The sequence below is a fragment of the Pteropus vampyrus genome, unplaced genomic scaffold (assembly GCF_000151845.1).
Source record: "Pteropus vampyrus isolate Shadow unplaced genomic scaffold, Pvam_2.0 Scaffold89, whole genome shotgun sequence".
NCBI lineage: Eukaryota > Metazoa > Chordata > Mammalia > Chiroptera > Pteropodidae > Pteropus > Pteropus vampyrus.
This window is the reverse complement of record NW_011888870.1, coordinates 5677440-5685771: the sequence shown is the minus strand read 5'-3', so window position 1 is coordinate 5685771 and position 8332 is coordinate 5677440. Positions and strand designations below refer to the sequence as shown.

Genomic DNA, 8332 nt, shown 5'->3' with positions numbered 1-8332 from the left:
AAGCTGGCTTTTTGGTAATTATGGCCACCTTGATGATGCTTGTTCCCAGTAGTCCTAATATAAAATGAGAAGATAGCAATCTTCCACTACCATAAATAAATAAATAAATAAATAAATAAATAAATAAATAGGCTGCATCATGACATTACTCGAGTTGGTAAGAGTTCTTCCTAATTTACAGGGACTCTAAAATGGCAGGAGTACCCCTCACTCTGGCAGGCCATTCCCAGGGTGGTAGGTGGTGGCCAAAGAGATAATTGCTAAACTATTTAGCAGAGAAGGAACTTTAAGCAGCCGGAATGGAAAATGTGTGTCATTAAAACGATGGCATTTAATTACATCTCTGGCCACAGAAGAAGCTAAAAAACAGAGTCATTGGCAAAGTACAGCATTGCTTAGATTCTACTGCAATGAACAGTTGGGTCTGTGGAGTTAAAGATTTAATGAAAAGAAGACACCCTTCCTAGTAGAGGGAGGCTCCCTTTGAGGACGCATACCCAGGAGGACATCCAGCAGAACAATGCTTCCTGATGACTTGTCAGATGAGGAGAGACAGGTTGAGCAACATTTTCCTGACTACACACATCTGCTCCAGGGTGGAACCCAAGAAGAAAATCACAATGGTGTACTCAAAGCCTGAGAAGATTTCAGGAATGACTTGTAGCTCTCAGGGATAGAGTGCTAGAAACAAGGGCCCTCGGGGACTCCAAGCTTACTACTTGCCTTGGGGAAGGCCACACCCAGGGGAGAGGGGGTGAACAGAGCTAACTGCCCCTGAAGTCGTCTTTCACAAGGGATGCAGGGCTCCTTGAAGTCCAGGGATGCTCCTTTTGATATGAGCTCAAGATATGAAGGTGTTGGTTGCAGCTGTAACCTCTTTAAGATGCGATGTAGAACCGAATTTCCAGACTGTAAAAGCATCTAGAAGAGTTTGGGAGGAACTTATTCTCTGCCATTTCTACCGGGATAAATTCCATGTTTCCCAAGCCACTGCCTAGAAGTGGGCAAAGGAACTCCTGAAATCATGAACACTGGAAGACTCTTCAGGTTGGGATTTCACAATACTGCAAAGCAGATATTTCAAAATTCAATAGTCAACACTTAATGCTAGGACCCTTTCCTATGGCTTCTCAGTGTGAAGAAACTTGGTTTTGCAAGCATGTTTGACTGACTAGACTATCCTTTCTAGCAAGTTAAGATTTTGGCAAATTCATCTGGAAAATGAGGATATTGAACTGCATTATCTCTTGCCGCTAAGCTCAAACTATCTTACCTTAACCAATTCTTATATTTTACAGGTAGAATGGTGTTTGTCCACTTGCAAGTTGGGTTAGGTTTTCTGTTTGAAGTTTATAATAAAGACAGCTTATCAACATTCTTATTATGTTAAGCTTATAATCTGGGGTGGTGTACCTTCAGTCACTCAGCATACCTTAAACACTAAGGGAAGCACTAAGAATTTTTATTTCATTAGACCAAAAAGAGTGATGCGTGTAATATGTTACATAACAAAGCAAGAGGCTAAATTGTGATTAAATACAGAATGTGTGGCCTGGATAAAAAACTACTGTATGGGTTACAGAAGGTAAACTGGGGGATGAGGGGTCATTAAGTAAGATAACAGATGTACCACTGGAACAGGGTAAGCACTCAGTACGTATAAACTACTATTATTTACTATGGTGGTGGGATTTAAGGGGGAGTTTGAGACTATGGAGAAGCTGTTCATTCATTCATTTGTGAAACATTTGTCAAGCACTATAATAGGCAGTGGGGATAAGAAAGATGAGACGTCAGGTACAGACCTCATGGAGCTTCCATTCTGTTGGGAGGAAAGGGGAAGGACAGTAAACATAGCCTGTTGGGAGTTACCATAATACACTTTTTCTTTGCTTTCTTTGCTCTCAAGCAAAGAAAAAGTGTATTATGGTAACTCCTAACAGGGTATGGGATTTACATTAAATAGATCTACTTTCATCAAGTCAGATAAAGTGACATTCCGACTGCAAACTGTAGGATGAAAACTAGCCAGCCATAGGCGCGCGCGCGCACGCGCGCACACACACACACACACACACACACACACACACACACACAAATAAAAATTTTAAAAAGCTAAAGAAAGCATTCCAGGCAGCAGTCAGGGGTAAGGGTGAATGTCTGGAGGCAAGAAAGTACTTCCCTGTTCCAGGAACAGAAGAGAGTTTCGGGGAGAGTGGTTTTGTATGCAGTTGGAGAGATAAGCAAAAGGCAGATCCTGAAGGACCTCGTAGGCAACAATAGGTTGGGATTTTTATTCTCAGACTCCTTAAGAGAGGAATAATATTGTGTTGGGGTGGGAGTAGGGCAGAGGCAGCAGGATGAGCAAAGCATATATGTGAGCAAGCCAACATAGCAACCTGGCTGGAAAGGGCAGCTGCAGTGGAAACAGACTGGAGACCAGGATTTTAGCTTCATTTGGACGGGCTTGAGTTAGTTTCTACTTTTATTTCCTCTAAGCAATAGGGTACTGTCGGTTATTTATCAGAGGAATGATTTAATGAATTTTAAAAATTGCAGGCATATCTGCCACATCTAGCATACTATGGCAAGGAACACAAAAATTTGTAAGAAGGCTTCTCTATCCAGTTTACTGACTCTATTCTAAAAATTGTGTCTTAGGAATATTCACCGAATAATGAAGAAACTAGAGTAAGAGAATACTGCTGGGCCTATTGTAGTGGGCCTTGCCTGTATCACTTCTCCTCCTGCATCCTCAGGTCTTGCTCAATCCCTGTGATGTCACCCTCTCCTCCTCTCTCCGGCTTCCTCTTGGCACGTAAGCATGCTCTCCCCTCTCTTTAAGTGTCATCCAACTTTAAGAAAACAGCCTCTCTGAAGATCCCAGCCCCTCTTCACTATTGTCCTCTTGCTCTCTGTTGAAAGCTAAATTTCTTGAAAGAGTCATATGCGTTTCCCATCCACACTGCCTCATCTCTAATTTAACCTACCATAATTTGGCTCACCAGAACTTTCAACTAACCCCATCCCAATCTACCTCTCTGTTTCTGAACTCAAGCGGTTCGCTGCTTGAGGTGTTCCATTCAAGAATGAGATATGGTTGTCCTTAGGTAGTTTTATTTTCTTGCAGAAGGAAGACGGGATTCACATCCTACTCTGTCTCCCTGAAGAGAGGCTTCGCCATTGCTTATACACATTATTTAGTTAATGACATGCTGATTTCTTCTTTGCAGTGGCTACCCTTATACAACTGGGTTCCTGTCAAGCTCATATTGTTTAGAGCTGTGTCTGCAAAATATAACTGTGCTATATTTTAACGCTTCACAAGAATAGCATTTACTAAGAACTGTCCAGATCTTGAGACCCTTGTCCTAAGTCCACTGAAAAGTCTCTCCTAAGGTTAACAATTATATTCAAATTTTCATACACAATGGATATTTCTCTTATCATTCTTCATCTTTATTTCTGATTTTCTGGCATTTGATGTTGATCTGATCATATTCTCCCCTTATTGGCTTCCTGGTATCCTTTTTAATTTCCCTTCTTCCTTTGCAGTGTCCTATTCTTCTATTTATCTCTTACGCTGATGTTCCTTGAGGTCCAATCTCCTGCCCATTCCTCATCCTATGTACTCTTTCTGAGTAATCTCATTCAAACCTATGGCTTCAATTGAATCAATATTCCAGTGACTCTCACCTGTGCACGTCTAGCCCAGAACTCTCTCCTAACTCTACATTTGAATTTCCAACTGGACTCTCCTGTGTATCTAAAACTAAACCTCTTTCCCCACAGTTCTGCCCCTCTCTTCCCTGTCAAATGAATATCACAACCATCCATCAATTGTCTAAGTCAGAAACCCGGAAGGTTTCATGAAAACCTCCCCCTCTTTCACCCTTAATAACAAAGACCTGTCAATTCTGTTTCCTAAGTATATTTTCTTAATTTAGTCTTCCTTCTTCCTGCTCCTGTTTCCATCGTCTTTCATCATTTATTGCCTGGATTATTGCTGCCACCATCTAACTCGTCCTTCTGCCTTTAGCTTTCACTCACCAATTTATCGCCTATGTTGCTGCCAGGATGATCCTTATAAAATGCAAATTAGATGATGTTACTCCTTTGTCTAAAATATTTTAATGGCTTTATGTAGTCTGTAAAGTAACATTTAAATTTCTTAGCATTTTATACCAGGTTACTTGTGGCCCAGCCACAACCCACCTCTTGCCTTCTTTAATGTTAAATATTTTCAGTGTAACATTTAAATTACTCTGTTAGTGTTGAAGAAAAAAATGATTATTTTTTCAGGCTTATAATCTAAGGATTACCATATGCATCTTAATTTATCACAATCTACTTCAGATTAATACTAACTCTAGAAAAATATAGAATAAACTTTGCTTCAATATACTTCTGTTCCTTTCCTCTTTCTTTGTGCTATTATTGTCATATATATATTACATCTATATATGCTATAAACTCAACAAGATAATGCTATAATTATTTATTTATATAGTCATTTGTCTTTTAAAGAAGGTAATAAATGAGAAAAAGATAACCATAGTCTTTTATATTAGCCCATATATTTGCCATCTCTGGTGTTCTTCATTTCTCCCTCTGGGTATAGGTGCTCCAAATTGAATGAGCCCCTTGGACTGTGGCAGCGGTATTGTTAGTACTCTTGGCCTGCCCTGCCCTGACAGAACATCTATATTGACCGATCTGGGGCTGAAGGTTGTTCTTAACTGAGGTTCTGCTGTTTTTCAAACATAGATGATTTTCAGATTGTTATCTGCCTTTGATCTATTCTCAGTGCTGAAATAGTTGTTTTGGTCAATTTTGTCCAGTTTCATGCTTGCATTTGGGGGAGGTTATTTGCTGATCTTCTCAACCAGTTATGGCTGGAAGTCTTTGATGGTAGGGCTTGTGGGTAACAATAGGTCCATCAGGTCAGGCAGAATGAAGTAGCTCAAGAGATAAGTGGTAAAGGACTGAATCACAGAACAAGGTCAGAAATTACCCAGCTGGAGAAAGCATTTACTCACAGCCCGTCCTGCCTTGTGGAGTTGTAAGAAGATCTCTAACATTTTTTGTCTGACATCTTAGCGAGGCGGCAGTGGTAGCCGCTGTTCTCAGAGCTTCGTTATGCCACCCAAGGACAAGAAGAAGAAGAAAGATGCTGGAAAGTTGGCCAAGAAAGACAAAGGTCCAGTGAACAAATCTGGGGGCAAGGCCAAAAAGAAGAAGTGGTCCAAAGGCAAAGTCCAGGATAAGCTTAAAAATCTAGTCTTGTTTGACAAAGCATCCTATGACACACTCTGTAAGGAAGTTCCAAACCATAAGCTTTTAACCCCAGCTGTTATCTCTGAGAGACAGAAGATCCAAGGTTCTTTGGCCAGGGCAGCCCTTCAGGAGCCCCTTAGTAAAGAACTTATTAATCTAGTTTCAAAGCACAGGGCTCAAGTAATTTACACCAGAAACACCAAGGGTGGGGATGCTCAGCTGCCAGTGAAGATGTGTGAACAACGGGTTCCATCAACCATACATTTTGAAAAATAAAACTTTATTAAATCAAGAAGGAGAAGGAGGAGGACGAGGGGAAGAAGAAGATCCCTAAGTCAGCTGAAGGCATGGTGTGAACCAGAGTGCAATTCACTGGACTATTCTACTATTCTGGAATGAGAAGAACCAGAACTTACGTCAAGAGATGACTGAGGGTGAGATACCCTATAAGTCCTTACATTTAAACCAAATAACTTCTCTTTCCTGCCCAAACAGTCTGATTTAACCAAAGGGAATCCAGAGATGAGGATGATGATCTTTGTAAGATAAAGAGAGCAGGAGGTAATGGGCTGGGGTTCATCTTAGAGAATAGAGAATGACTTTCTCATAAGCAACACTTGTGTCCCATGAACCTGAATTGAGAAAGAATTTTGCATTTTGTATTTTAAAAGTCTATATCCTGGAGAAAGTAGGATGGTGGTTTCAGGGACCGGTGGAGGAGAAAATGGGGAATTATTGTTTAATGGGTACAGAATTTGTTTTGCAAGATTAAAGAGTTAGGGAGATTGGAGAGTGGTGATGATTGTACAATATAAATGTACTCAATACCCCTGAAAAAAGGTTAAGATGGTAAATTTTATGTTTTGTGTATTTTACCACAATAAAAATAACGGAGGAAAAAAAAAGAGTTGTATCTCTCAGAGCAGTGCTGGGCGCAGTGTGTGGTTTGTGGTATGTAAATTTATGTGACATGATCACTCGTGCACCACATTATGCCTGGTCATTTAAGACACAAATCCACACAGTGTCTTGCCAAGGGCGGAGGTTCTGGTGCTTACCGGGTAGTTTGTGACATAGAAGAACTATTTTGAACTGGACTCATGCTCATAATGAGCTGAGTGGAAACAATCATACCTTAGTTCTTCACCTCAAGTCTGGGATGCACACCCAATCTTCTGAGGAAATCTCAGAGTGTTGCTATGACAGATGTCCTTACAGGGGTAGAGCTGGTAACACAACTGCTTCCCTAGAGACCACAAGCTACCAGTGAGCACACCAGTGGAAAATAAATTATCTGTGTCTTATTCCTTTCTATTTTTATCATAAAGATGTCACGGAGATCGGACTAAGGATGAAGTTTTAGAGAAATGGGATTAATAGTCATAATAACAGGCCAAAATAAAAGGATTGCCAAAAACATCAAAAAGAAATGAGAACTTTTCTTTTTATGCAGGATCTTTATAAAAGTTTATAATCTTGATCAAATAAGTTGTGTACAGACGTACATACAATTTTAAAACTAATAAAAAATTATGGTGTGTTTCCTAATTTTTCAATGTTGAGTATATATTACTTATTTAATAACAAATGTATTTTTAGAATTAGCATCCTTTAAATCTCAAAATGTAATGTTGAGTGAAAGAAGCCAGACACATAAGAGAATACACACTGAATGATTCTATTTACATAAGATACAAAACTAGGCAAAACTATTCTACTGTGTTAGAAGTCGGGATAATGGTTACCCTTTAGTTGGGGGTGGTGAATGAGGATAGGTGGCATGAAAGGGACTTCTGAGAATACTAGTCATTTAATGTTTCTTAATTTGTACTTATATTTCAATAAAATATTTTTTCAAGGTTTCATCCCTAGCATTTGAAGTTTAAATTACATTTAAAGTTTAGAGGAATTAGAAAGTAAAAGCTTATTAAATGTATAAAACCCCACATTTTGTGTTATTGTCATTTGCATAGAAAATAGACCATTTTAAATGTTAACAGAATTAAAGAGATGAGATACAGTATTTTCCTGTATTTTTCTTAATTTTTGACCTGCGCCTATAGGCTCAAGTAGCCATGACATTTCATAAGCGTTAGCATAAAGCTAGCCAACTGAATAGAATTCTGTCTCTCTTATAAATTTATAATTTTTCCCAGGGTTACTTTCAATCAAGGAAAAATGGAACTCCCCAGTGATGTCAAAGACAGCATATTGCAGAGGTTAATTAACGAGTCACCCAGAGGAGATTGAATAGGCATTGTGCTGACACTTTCAAGAGCTAATCGGTTCTGATGATGTAATTTGCAGTAGTTAGCTGGATGGGTGACAGCTGCTGTGAGCCCTGATGATTAAAGAGGTGAGCGCTTTCAAATAGAGACTTTTATAGAGCCAAGTGAATTCAACCTGGTCTTGCTGGTTACCGAGAAAGCCTGCTCATCTCGTCTTTATTTACACAGATTTCACCAGGCCTGTCACAATCCCAATTCTAAGCTTATATCCTCCACTCCAGTCAACACTGATGCCCCCTTCCTTGAACTTCTGTGGAACTTACATCAGTATTACACACTTTAGCATTTATTACTTGAATGTTTATCGTGTTCCCCCAACTTGACAATAGTTACTTACAGACATAATTTTTTCTGTATCTCTCACAGCTTGGAACACAATGGTAGGGACAATAAAAAAATAACTGGGGCAAAATGTTGATAACTGTCCAGGCAGAGGGATGGCTACATGTGGATTATTTTTCTACTTTTGTGTGCTTGAAAATTCTCTTGACAGCAGAATTGGCAGATTTAGCAAATAAAAATGCAGGATATCCAGCTAAATATGAATTTCAGATAAACGGTGAATAATTTCTTATTATTAATAACATTCTGTTTTATTACTTGTAATCATACAATTTATAATAATATTACTTATATATACTATTTTATCATAACAGATTGATATTATACTTTTATATTATTATTTTATGTTATCCTGGGACATATTTATACTAAACGTTATTATCTGGAATGCAAATTTAACAGGTTGTCTTGTATTTTATCTGGAA

The 8332-nt window shown here is 38.9% G+C and overlaps 1 pseudogene; it reads left to right on the top strand.

Moving 5' to 3' along the window:
• The first annotated feature begins 5096 nt into the window (after positions 1 to 5096).
• Positions 5097 to 5553, top strand: LOC105294553 (annotated as a pseudogene).
• Positions 5554 to 8332: the final 2779 nt, after the last annotated feature.